The following is a 14,050-nucleotide window of genomic DNA, read 5'->3' as shown; positions in this document are numbered from 1 at the left end:
ACTTTGCAATTAATTGAAATTCATCTGATCACTCTTCATAACATTATATATGCAAATTGCCATCATAAGAACTAAGGCAGCAAACTTTGTAAAAATTAATATTTGAGTCATTCTCAAAACGTTTGGTCAAGACTTTAGTGTAGGGTGCACCAAGGAACTCCTGAGATGTGATAGACGGAAATGTACTTCTTTTATTTTATTTATCAGCTAGAGCAGTGGTTCCCAAACTTAATCCAGGGGACCCGCTGTGGCTGCTGGTTTTTGTTCCAACCAACTTCCGTTTTTCATTGGATTCTTAGCATAATTGAGTGAGTCATGTTATCCCAGTTTCTGTGGTTTTATTAAAATGTAATAAGCAGTTATATGGTTTTTTTAAGTTGTTAACAGTATTTTCAACCTCATTTTCATTCTGCTTTTCCAGTTGTTCTGTTATTTATTTGATTATTTACTAATTAGTGGGTCTGACACTGAAGTCATTGCTGCTTTCATCATCCCGGGTGTTTGCTGTGCTGGTTGTTAATTGTCACTTTTGGATTAGCAAGGAGGAAGTAAGGACAGCTATGAAGAGGATGAAAAATGGAAAGGCCGTTGGTCCAGATGACATACCTGTGTCTAGGAGAGATGGCAGTGGAGTTTTTAACCAGATTGTTTAATGGAATCTTGGAAAGTGAGAGGATGCGTGAGGGGTGGAGAAGAAGTGTACTGGTGCCAATATTTAAGAATAAGGGGGATGTGTAGGACTACAGTAACTACAGGGGGATAAAACTGATGAGTCACAGCATGAAGTTATGGAAAAGAGTAGTGGAAGCTAGGTTAAGAATTGAGGTGATGATTAGTGAGCAGCAGTATGGTTTCATGCTAAGAAAGAGCACCACAGATGCAATGTTTGCTCTGAGGATGTTGATCGAGGGAAGTGTGACAGTGGTGAGGTCTGTGGTAGGAGTACCGGATGTATTCAAGTTGGAGGTGGGATTACATCAGGGATCGGCTCTGAGCCCTTTCTTATTTGCAATGGTGATGGACAGGCTGACAGACGAGATTAGACAGGAGTCCCCTTGGACTATAATGTTTGCTGATGACATTGTGATCTGTAGTAGGGAGCAGGTTAAGGAGACCCTGGAGAGGTGGAGATATGCTCTAGAGAGGAGAGGAATGAAGGTCAGTAGGAACAAGACAGAAAACATGTGTGTGAATGAGAGGGAGGTCAGTGCAAAGGTGAGGATGAAGGGAGTAGAGCTGGCGAAGGTGGAGGAGTTTAAATACTTGGGATCAACATTACAGTGTAATAGGGATTGTGAAAGAGAGTGCAGGCTGGGTGGAATGGGTGGTGAAGAATGTCAGGAGTAATTTATGACAGACGGGTATCAGCAAGAGTGAAAGGGAAGGTCTACAGGACGGTAGTGACACCAGCTATGTTATATGGGTTGGAGACGGTGGCACTGACCAGAAAGCAGGAGACAGAGCTGGAGGTAGCAGAGTTAAAGATGCTAAGATTTGTACTGGGTGTGACGAGGATGGATAGGATTATAAATGAGTACATTAGAGGGTCAGCTCAAGTTGGACGGATGGAAGACAAAGTCAGAGAGGCAAGATTGCATTGGTTTGGACATGTGCAGAGGAGAGATGCTTGGTATATTGGGAGAAGGATGCTAAGGATAGAACTGCCAGGGAAGAGGAAATGAGGAAGTCCTAAGCAAAGGTTTATGGATGTGGTGAGAGAGGACATGCAGGTGATGGGTATAACAGAACAAGATGCAGAGGACAGAAAGATATGGAAGAAGATGATCCGCTGTGGCAACTCCTAACGGAGCAGCCGAAAGAAGAAAAAGAAGAAGAAGAAGGGTTAAATGAAGGGAGCAAACTACACAGGAAAAGGGGACAATAATAGGAAAACAACAAAAATAGAGTTGATAGCACTGATAGCTTTAGAAAAAATATTTCTTGATGTCTTATAAATGTAAAAAACATACTGTTATGTTTTTCTGTAGGCACAATAAGAGAAGAGAAAAAAAGACCAGCTAATTAAATGAGATCAGTTGTTATCAATTATTATCACTGATTGTGAATCTGGTTGGAACAAAAACCTGCAGCCACAATGGCTCCCCGGGATCAAGTTTGGGAACCACTGAGCTAGAGCATACAGGAGTGGGAAGAAATGTGGTGAGCAGGACATTTGGAAAAAGAAAAATTTGGACTTGGAATGTTGACTCTGCAGTGTGGCTCTGAAAGTCCTTGGTGGTCCCTTTCAGGAGCCTTGACAAGGGAGAAGGGAATGGGATAAGAGTCACAGAGGTTTGTCCATTATAGGAATTTATTTATTTTTTTTATTATTTCATGTATATTCAAATAAAGGGTATTTTTTCATGGGCTGTTTTTTACAGAACTCAAAGAACAACTTCAACTTTTCAAAACAACTGATTATTTTGATATCATTTGTTTCAATAAAGAACTGTTCATTTTTGTAACTCCATGTCTGTGCCTCTCTCACTCTATCTTTGCAAGGCACATGGTTGGTAAGGGGCATCACACATGTGTCACTCAGTTCCCTGGGGAAACGGCCCATGCCTTCAAAGGAATTACTGTATTTACCATGGGCTCCCATGGAGTTACAATTGCAACCAACAACATTTATGTATACAGTATACTATATTTTCACTGATGTGCATTTCAAGATATTTTACAAATAATAATAGGGAGACTGAAATAGAAACAAAAAATGAAAGATAATGATGAACAACTGTGCCATTTGTTTTAGATCAAATGGCATGGTGTTAAAATGGCTAACGCTGCTGCATAGCATGCTCAAAGACGTGTGTGTTAGGTTATCTAAATTTGGCACCATGAGGGTTGAGTGTGTATTAGTGGGCCCTGCCCTGGGTGGTTTCCTTCCTTGCACCCGGTGATGCTTGAGTGGATTATACAAAACACCGCCACCCTGATTTGGATTAAGCTGTGTGAGAATGCTACATATCTGACATGGCCCACATTTATGTCAAAAATAAAAGAGCTTATATGTGTAATTGAACGTCTCAGCATTGTCTCAGGCCCAGTAACAGCACTGAAGCTAAGCACAAGTAAGGCTCATTTATAATCTGGGAGGTCGACTGTCAACTTCCAGTCAATACACAAGATGACTATTAAGGCTAATAGTCTAAAGCAGAGGACTTCCCACTGTTAAGGAATTTCGAATTCTCTTGCCTGGAGGGAGTGGTGATTCCATCTGTCCATAATGTTAGATACCCCGACAGTTGGAGCCTGCTTCACATCAGTTCTCACAAACTTTGTTTTCAGGATAAATTGTACTTTCTGAAAGTTGCTTCAGGCCAGCACAGTGCTTTTAGTGAACCCATTTATTTTACTCATTGTTAGCTCTGCAATGCAGACACCAATCAGGACAAGTCATTTTGCAGCATTATATCCCTTGAAGCATATGAAAAGTAGTTTCTGTGTCATAAAAAAAAGAATAGTGCCTCACAATAAAGGAGCATGGAAGAAAAGAGGCATGGAGAGAATTTCTGATGATTTTTTTAATTTTACAGAGCTCTTTTTTTGCAAGACTAAAGTTTTAAAGTAGCAGCACATTTTATTTAATTTCTCCCTTCTGCCACTCGGCTTTATTTTTTTTTATTTCTAAATATTGTAACCACGACCATAGAAGGATTACATGGCATAATAACACATATAAAAGCAAACACCTCTACCTGAACCTACTCTAACGTTGATCTCACCCAGACTGACATACTGACACATTCTGCGTCATATTTAACTCCAAATGCTAATCCATCCTCTAATTCATATGGCACAGACAAGACACTCATAAGAAACTAAACTAGGAGGCTGACAAAATAAAGAACTACCTCACTAAATAACTTATTGTAATTGAATGTTCCGACAGCATTTAGGACTGTCCTGGAAGGAGGTAACATTCTTCAATGAGACATTTTAACCATTTTTGTTACAGGTGTCCCTCCCATAACAGCATGATTTCTTTAAGATCTAGTGACAGCCATAGTATACCATAGTATGAAATTGTAATATTCAACATTTTTACATATGTGTTTTAGTGTATTTTGAGAGAAGTCTAATTCTGACATTTATTTAACACTAGCTGTTTATACCATCTTTGCTTAGGAAATTTTGTAAGACAATAAGCCACATTTATATTGCTCTTTGGTTAATTAGATATATCAGAAATACAATGTCTTTTGACTTTTCTACATACAATATTTGCAAGTTATTTTTGTTTTTTTTTTAACCAAAGGCTAATATTTTGGCAGACAGTACGTGTAGAACATCAATCCATGAGGTTGTGAATTCAAATCCTGCTCTTGACACTGTGTGATCATGATGTAACGTTGATCAGGGTCTGCATTGTATATGATGGACAAAGGATCAGAGGCTCACTGCCATTGTCATGTAGAAACATAAGAAATATGGCAAATGAGGAGGCCATTCAGTCCACCAGCCCATTTATTTAGCTAAAAGCTAAGCTATCCCAATTTCTCATCCAAATTTACCCTTAAAGGTTGTTAAGGTTTCTGTTTCAGCCACATGTCTAATTAGTTTGTTCTAGACACAACTCTTTGCATGAAGAATGTCTGGCAATGGCTCCGAGGATTTTAGCCCAGTACCTAACAGCAGTCAGGGTACCATTGACTATCACATGGAAGTCTCTGCGACCGTCCAAGGATAAGCCACCCCAGACCATCACTGACCTACTACCAAACCAGCTATGCAGGCTGCATAGCATTCACCATGGCAGCGCCAGACCCTTTCATGTCTGTCAAATGTACTCAGTGCGATCCTGCTGTCATCTATGAAGAGAGTAGGGTGCCAATGGTGGAGCTATCAATTGTGGTATTCTATGGTGAATGGCAATTGAGCTGGACAGTTTACAGGCTGTAAACACAGATCCCACTAGACTAGTCTTTATGTTATCCTCATAGAGTCTGGAAATGCATACCTGTACCCAAGTGGATGTCATTTTGTACGGCTCTGGCAGTGCTCCTCCTGTTCCTTCTCACAAAAACCAGCAGATACCAGTCCTGCTGCTGGGTTCATGACATTCTACAGCCCTGTCCAGCTCTCCTTTTGTAACAGCCCATCTCTTGGTATCTCCTCCACGCTCTTGAGACTATGCTAGGTGATGCAGCCAACCATCTTGTGAAGGCACATATGGATGTGCTATCCTGGAGGAGCTGGACTATTGTACCTGTGCAACCTGAATCATCTTCAGGTACTGCCTCATGCTACCAGTAGTGACAAGGACACTAGCAAAATGCAGAACTAGAGAAGAATCAGCCAGGAAGGATAAGGAAAGAGCAATTGTCTGTGGCCAACATCTGTAAAACCATTCCTTTTTTGGGGGGTTGTGCTGCTGTTCCCTCTCCATTGCACCTGTTGTCAATTTAATTTCAAACCAAAGCAGGTGAAGTTGATTCACAATTTCTTATGCTTCCTAACTGAAGCTTAAATAAACTGGTGTTAGACTGTGAAGACTGAGTATTCCTCTAATTTCTTGGCACAGTGAAGTTCTATCCTCAATAACAATGATCATATGTGATCACCCAGAGCCACGTTGTATTGGGTGGGATTTACATTGTTCTACGAGCAATTACTCCACAACAGAACTACTAAATCTTCACTGGTGGAGGATCAAGCTTTTCAGTTTGTAGGAGTTTTTGGTGTTAACCAAAGTTGTACCCGTCATAAAATTGGAAGCCAGCTGAAGGATGATTAATCTAAACCAGGCAACTTATTTCCTGCTGCTCTGTACACCCTTGCTTTTGGTCATTGCATGCATTTTGTGCAAAAGTATAATTTTGCATCCATTAAGGAGTTGATGCATCAGACCATGATAGTCTTCTCTTTGAAATTCTTGATGAAATGTTCTTGAAGTTTCAGGTTCCCTTCACAGACATAAACATTTATAGTCGATTGAAGCAGAGTTATGGATTTGTATTTTGTTGGTTCTCAAATTAATGTACAAACACTACCAATAAGGAGCTTGTGCGTTTGCCTACATTTGCTATTAGTCAATGATGGCTTTCTCTCCAACTGCCATGCCAAAATTGCCCTAGTCCCTTTTCCACTGTTTTTGTGCAGCATCTGCCCCACTGACTCCTCTTCCATGGTCAACAGCCACCCTTCTCAGTTTCATTATATATCTTCTATAATCATAGATGTCAATATAAAGATCATGTTTACATACAACTTTAAACCTGACAGAATGTTAACTCTTCATCATTTAAATGACCACACTTTTAAAGAAAAACATTTTGTATTGCTCAAATAGAAACGTGTTTCTTTTACTTTTTTTCACTCAATTAAAATTGCTTTGAATGGGTGGGTATGAACAAGTGCATATATATGTCTTTTCATGAGCTGCTTATCCATCCATATTTGGTTCCTACTTTGGGACTAATGCTGTGACTATAGATTACAGCCCTGAGGATCCAGTAATGCAATACTGGTTCTGAGGAATAAAAGAAAATATCAGCAGTTTATCATTCTCATCCAGTTAGCTAAGTTTCCCCACTACCTAAAAGCAGTTGCTGTCCCCACTTCATGGACTTGATTCTAAAGATTATTATGTGTTCCAATGAACCTTATTTTGAAGTTGTGCGTACTGATGTACAAGTATTTATATGGTAAAATACATCATCTCTGTACTATGCATTTTAAAAAAAAAAGTCACATTAGTTAGGGCCAGCATACAGCCTGACAATGCTTCTTTGTCAATGATCTGACTCAGCAGGGGAATGTATATAATTGGAAATAACTGTCGGACAGATTTCTTGCAATTTTTTTTCTACCACCACAGAAAGACAGATAATTGACTTTCAAAAGTTCACAATTCAAATAACACCAAATGTTTCCCATTCAAGGTAGATTGGACATTCGGAGTAATGGAATGGTGTAAAGTCTGTTTTCTAATTTTGCATCACTGAAATGTGACAAAGATTTAAGATGTGTGTGTGTACAGTGGAATAAAAATACAATGACTGTTGAATTGTTGCATTTGTTGACAAAAATAGTTTCATCAGCCACAAAAGACTAATCTAGAAAACTGTCATAAAGTTAAGGTTCTACTATAAATATTAAGTCACACAGAAAACTGAAATGCAGGGTTATTTGGGAATTAGGCAGAAAAGTATTCTCTGTGCGATTCTGTATGACAAGCCGGGAGACTTCGGGAATCCTACTCGTCTACTACTACAGCTATGCAACTGTTAAGAGAATTCAGGTGAAAAATCCGGTTTCTGTGTGGACTTTATTATTTCATTCTGCATCTTATTTGTGTTGCGAAATTTTGTCCTATTAAAAATTAATTTATGAATTTTACAATTGTTTGTTGTTATTTAATTTATTTACATTTTTTTATTGTGGCATGCTAGTTTATAGGCAAGGGAAAGTAGTGTCATTTTGAGTATTTTTGCAGACACATCAATACAGGAAGTTATATTGTGTGGCACAACTGGTCACCACTATTTAAGATGGTGGCGTTATGTCCTCTTCATCCATGATTCTGGATTCTGAAAAAATAAATGTGCAGCATAGGTAATGCATTTTTTTTGTCTCTGACCTTTGCTTGCTTTTCTAACAATTTCTTTAGGTTTTCATATTAGGTTTTGGTGCATTAAGTTTATTGATTTCCTGTTTTTTTTCCCTGGTTTTTGTTACCTTGGCAAAGCAACAAATATCCCAGCATAGGTTTCTTTCTTGAATGCACTTTATGCAATTTTTACCACTGTTCTACTACATGATTACCAATTTGATTGAAATAATTCTGCATGAATCAACCTTATTGATCCTTCTGAAAATTCTGCAGGCTTAAATTATAGTTCAGTTCCTTTACTCTGTCAGTGTAGGGCTTGGCTGTGATATACCCATAGTTGCTTATCTCAGCACGGCTTCTAGTATTCTAATTTCGTTTTGTATTGTAGTGGCCAGCACTGTACACAGAACTACAAATTCATTATCACTAATATACAGAAGGATTAAAAACTAATTTTACATGATTTAAATTCAGAAACATGACTATTTTGTCACAAGTTTTTATGATATTAAGATCCACACACTTCACTTGGATAGTACACATCATGTGCCTCGCTACACATGATGCCCCAGTCTCTTTAATAATATAATAAGTGTAGTGCATATGAGCAGAATGCCTGCATTGGCACCATTTTTCTCCCAACAAAGTCAGTCTGTTTGTTTTGTTTTATCTCCTTGGAGAAAGTTAGAGCATAATAAGGCATGTAACAGAAACTAATTTGTAATGCACATCAAGTTCTGTAGTGGCGGATATCAGGTTTAATGTCTATACATTACTAGAAAAATTAATAGCTATTATACCACAGACTACAATATGCTGTCATAAGGGTTATAAATCTAATGTACCAGTAAATGCTATTTATTATGCATTATTAGGCATATGCTTTTAAACCAGAAATAAATTCTAAAACAAACAATTATTTACTTGAATCTAATCCTATAACCTCCTTTTTTAAAATCCCATTACACTCCTAACACTACTGATGCACATCAGAGCATATACCCTATGCGTGCTGAATAGCAAAACATCTATGTGTGATTTAGCAGCTGATGGAGAGCAAAAACACATTTTCAATTGTACAGTACAGACAAAATGAAGTTCATGTAACTGCTCTTTGCACACATTAAATGTCAAAAGATGAAGGAAGCAGGGTGTGAAACTCTGCTCTATTTTTCATATGTGTCATAGAGAGACAGTGAAGTTGTGCACTGTCTTTCAAGTGAGCTCAGAAAAAACTTCACTGGGTTGTATTTTTGTGTTAATTTATTCTTTGTTTTACTTGATAATTTCCACCAAGATTAAAAAAAAAAAACACACACATTTTTAATTAAAACATAACCATGGGGAAGAAACATCTCATTGGCACCCTTAGCCATTAAGACAAAAACATAGAAAACGTTTAGAAGTTAATGAAGACTGTTGTTTTCGAGAATTATTTTCAAAAGAAAAAACAAAATTGCTAGAACAGATGTTTATAGCTCATTTGTTGTCATGATTATGCTTATTGTTCTTCATATTTTTTGCATTATAACAAATCACATATGATAATGATATTCCAATTAGGTGTGAGTCACTATTTTGGATCATTGTGTGCACTTGTATAAATCGCTGTAGTTTTCCCAGCAGATGTCACTTATACCTACTAGACTAAATCTCAGTGAAGTCTTAAATAAATCATTAGAAACTTTCACAGACTTTGCACTCTTTTCATTTTACCTTTTTAACAGTTCACAAAAAAGAATAGTGTAATGACAATTATTTAATCTTACAGTACCTATAATAAGGAAACACAAGTCTCAGCATCACAAAACATATTAGAATGAAATGGCTACATAAAACTAAACTGTACATAAATGACTTCTTGCCCAAGACATATTTGTAAAAATGGGCAAGATATACATAGGTACATCAATAGGCTTACATTGAATGATTTAGAAGGGGCAACAGGAAAAGATACCGAGGTGATGCCATGAACTTACTTTATCGCCTTCCTCTGCAGCTTGGAGGTTCTCCACACAGAAGAGCTCCTTTTAGGCTGCCTCCAACTGTGAGTGACATGGGACCTTCCAGTCTCCAGGGTTTCTAGTCTTAAAGAAGAAACAACAGGTCATCAGAACACACGAACCAGTGGCAAGAAGGTACGCCAGGGTGACTTAAGCATAAACTCTTTTTTTTTTAAATCATTTTACAATTTAGCAAAACAGAAATTAACTGGAATGTCAACAATGAATTCCTTTTCACATCTTATTTTAGTATTACAATTTGATTAAGTGATTTTGGAAGTAGTGGAAAAAATAAAAACAGGAACTATCACAAGCTATCACTATAACACTAAATAATTACAGTATTAAATTGATTCATTTTTAAAGTGATGACTGAATGACTAACTCAGGTAAGTTGCCTTTCACAGACAGTCATTGCCAAGTGTGATTTAATAGCTGTCATTGATATATCCACATATTAGCTTATACACATACTATTTGTTCATATTTTCCATTTAGCAATTTGCATTTCTGTATTTCTTATTCCTGTTTGTTATTTATTCTAATTCAGAAATCTGTATTTCATGCATTAATTTACTCTTTGGTGTTTACTGGTTGATATTAGTTTGCACCCATAGTTATTTACTCAATCTTTTTTTGTGCTTTTATTCTTTTTTATGAAAGACTCTGAGCATGGGAAATGTATTAAATAAAATGCCTTATTTTTATGTTAATTTCTTATTCTCATATTTTGTGCTGCATGTAATCTAGAACATACAAAAAAGCTGCAATCATGCATTATTTATTGTACCACAATATTTTAAGACAGTGGTAAGACCAGCAATGATGTATGGAGCTGAGACATGTGCAGTAAAGAGAGCGCAGGAGAAGAAGTTAAAATGTGGCAGAAATAAGAAGAGTTACAAAAAAAAATATGACAGAATAAATGAGACAATCAGAGATACAACAAAGGTGGGAGTGATATCTGAGAAAATACAGGAAAGAAGGTTGAGGTGGGATGGACAATTGATGGGAGAGGAACTACAGGGGGAGAGAAAGTGAGGAAGGCCAAAGTGGAGGTGGATGGATAAAATAAAGGATGATCTGAAGGAAAAAGGCTTGACTGGATATGAGGTGCAGAACCGAACTGTTTGGTGAAGGTTGATCAAGAACATTGACCCCACAGTGAAGTGGGAAAGATGAATAGTAAGAAGAAGAAGGGGTAGGACTAGGAAAGCATCATTACTTTTAGCACACAATTACTGTTAAACAAGTTCTTTTTTATAGATGGGTTCTAATTTCCTTGAGTGGTCCCATCAAACCTCAGCCAGTATCCAGTCAAGAAAACTAAGTGGAGAGCACCTGGTAAAAAAACTGGACACTGTTCACTTGAGGAATCACTACCCATTTTGTAAAGAAGAATCACAAAATTGATAGAGACTAACAGACTCATGCCTGTGATTCTGGCAAAGGACTCTCAATATTGACTTAAATATGAATAATACTGTAGTTACAGAACTAGTTATTTGATTAAAAAAGCACTTTGTTTACAGGCTGATAACAAAAATATAATTAAATAGACAATGAGTTCAAATTTAACACCAAAGAAATGTGATAAACATAAGAGGTTGAATACTTTTCAATTTCAGTCAGAACTATGAAAAGTCATACAGGCTACCAATGCAATTTCAACCCGTAATCTTTGTGTTTTTCAGTACAATAAAAAACATTATTTCTAACGGCTTAGTTTTCAAATAGTTTTATCTTGAACATGTAGTTTCTGCATACATTGCCAGCTTTATGAAAATGTATAGCTAGAACTAACAAATTTATGCTGCACATTGGCATAGTGGGTGGACATGGCCACACAACAGCATCCATTGCATGCAGTCCTTGTGTCGCCCTTTGTTTCATTCTGAGACAATAGTTTTCTCCTAGAATATGAAGATCTGCTAACAATTGGATTGCCAACATTAAAAAATTGTCTCACTGTAAGTGACAGATTGGCATCCAACATAGTTCCTCCCTTCTTCCCATTGTCACCATGATAGACTAGTTCTCAATGGCTTTCGAAAGCATGCTCGATCTTTTACATTTTTCAGCTTTGTCTGTATACTGTATAACATGCATAAAACAAACTACTATACTAAACATACAAGAGCAGAACAAACAAAGAGACAACAAAAAATACAAAGAAAACAGGAACAAGCATTAGGTGTGGCATACATCTGCACTCGCCAGACTAATGCTGAAGTTCACCTAATGTACATTTTTGGAATACAAAAAGGAAACCCAAGACCCACGGAAACATGCAACAACATCGTAAGAATATGAGAAGTCCACACAAGCAGGGCCTGACTCAAATTCAAAGCTATTACAAGAGAAGAGTTGTAACTAAGAAACCAGATACATGATACTTCTAAGATCACATTAAAATATGTAAAACAAACTAATTCTTAGGACATCATTTACCATTAAAGCCTCACACCTTATATATGAGGGACGTTCAAAAAGTTTCTGCACTTGTATATTTTCATTAGAAACACTGAAGGGTGGAGGAGTAGTTATTGGGCATTAAAAAGTTGGTACGACATTTGGAAAATTTCATCACAAACGAAGGTGACTATGTAGAAAAATTATGTAATTTGTTTTTTTAAATTCTTAATGTATGGAGTTAAAAAAAAAGTGCAGAAACGTTTTGTACATCCGTTGTATTTCTTAACTTTTTTGTAAAGCCTCGTCAAGACACACTACCATTATCCGAAGAAAAGCATGAACGCAGTTTCCTTGAGAGGCAACCATTAATTCCTCTTCCTCATAAGGTGATACTGTCACCATTGTAAATGACCCACTGTACATCTTCAAGAGATGTGGGTCATCCTCCTGTTAACTGGTCTTGCTATCATTTTGCGGCCCGCTGCCCACTGATGTATATTTCAAGCTTTCTCACAATGACAAAGGACCAGCAGTAGCCACAGAGGGCTCTGCCAAACTTATTTTTGCCTTAAGGGAATTCAGGTTTTGTTAAGTATACCATAAAAAACAACTCCAACTATTATGTTTTTTTGAGTGAACTTCCTCAATAGTGATAAAATTCATTTGGCTGCTTTGGTCAGATCACTCAAAGCTATCACACCGAAGTGCAGCTATAAAACTTCTTAACGACAATGAAAAAAACAGCATTTTGATCCTTAGTCTTTAATAATTTTGGTTATTCTTGTGTACTGACCTATGAATCTGACCTCATCCACGCACTTCAATGTTCTTTTATTTTTAATTTGTTGCCTTATTTACTTCTTTCTCTGCTGTAACTAACACCACTTTTAACTGTTTAAAGTGAACAATACACCTGTAATACGAGACAAGTAATGTTTTGGTTCTAAAGCACTCTGTAAAACAAAACTCAGTCTTTGTTACACCTGTGAAGTTGGTGTCATTAATCATGTTTTACCAATCTTTGGAAAAATGGACAACAAAAGTGAAAGAGGTTTACTGATTTTCCCAGATAAAGACCAGACAAGGTCATTACACCATTTCATTAATATGTTATAACACACTTTGCATTGGTCTACTTACTACCAATCAACCAATAAGAAGAAGGGAGGAAGTGGAGTGGACACATTCACACGGGTGACCAATAAAAGCATGTGTGCCAACTTGGTGTCAGGGTGTAGCAGCTGGCACAAGATGTATCATTGGACAGGCTCTGGCAAAAGTAATCCTGAATTAAGATTTTGAAGATTAAGGAATGGATGAATGGTTAAATTCAGTAGGATTTTGTCAGATTGTCAAAGGTCCAACTCATAATCATAACCACACATTAGATTTAATTATAACTTACAAAGTTGAAATTCAAAATTTAAATATTACTCCATTAAATGTAGTTATTTCCAATCACTTCTTAATTACATTTGATTTAGTTCTGCCCATGCCAACGCACTAACAGATTAAAACAAAGACAGTGCGACATCTAGATTGTAATTCTGCTTCAAAATTTATAGATACCTTGAGTGAGTCGAGCGTAATTGTGGAAAACCATTTAGATCAGTTAACATCAAATGTAAACATGGAAAACAATTTAGATCAGCTAACATCACATTATAATGTGACCTTGAGAGATGCTCTGGACACAGTGGCTCCCCTAAAACAAAAGTGATCAAAGCACATAGAAACTCTCCCTGGTTTAATGAAAATACTCAAGCTCTTAAATTAGAGTGTCGAAAACTGGAGCGCAGATGGAGAACAACAAAGCTACATGTCTTTCAAATTGCATGGACAGAGAGCGTAAAAAAATATAAAAAAGCCCTCTTTAAAGCTCGCTCAGAATACTATTCTACATTAATAGATAGCAATAATAAAAACCCTGGGTACTGTTTAGAACAGTGGCTAAATTAACAAATGGCAATTCAGATCAACAGTGCAAAATACCAACAGATATTAGCAGTACAGACTTTATGAACTTCTTCAATGAGAAAATTAAAAATATAAGATCCCAGATCTCAGCATCACA

The 14,050-nt window shown here is 36.9% G+C and overlaps 1 long non-coding RNA gene across 2 annotated transcripts in view; it reads right to left on the bottom strand.

Annotated features, from left to right (window-relative positions):
* LOC120523262 overlaps positions 1 to 14,050 on the bottom strand; it is a 341,303-nt gene that overhangs the window by 223,250 nt on the left and 104,003 nt on the right. For both annotated transcript variants that reach the window (XR_005632575.1, XR_005632574.1), the window contains exon 2: positions 9,538 to 9,645. This is a non-coding gene — a long non-coding RNA (uncharacterized LOC120523262). The remainder of the gene's footprint in view (positions 1 to 9,537; positions 9,646 to 14,050) is intronic.

This window comes from Polypterus senegalus, chromosome 2, assembly GCF_016835505.1.
Source record: "Polypterus senegalus isolate Bchr_013 chromosome 2, ASM1683550v1, whole genome shotgun sequence".
In the NCBI taxonomy this organism is placed as follows: Eukaryota; Metazoa; Chordata; class Cladistia; order Polypteriformes; family Polypteridae; genus Polypterus; species Polypterus senegalus.
The sequence above is the reverse complement of the archived record's forward strand: the minus strand, read 5'-3'. Positions and strand labels throughout refer to the sequence as shown.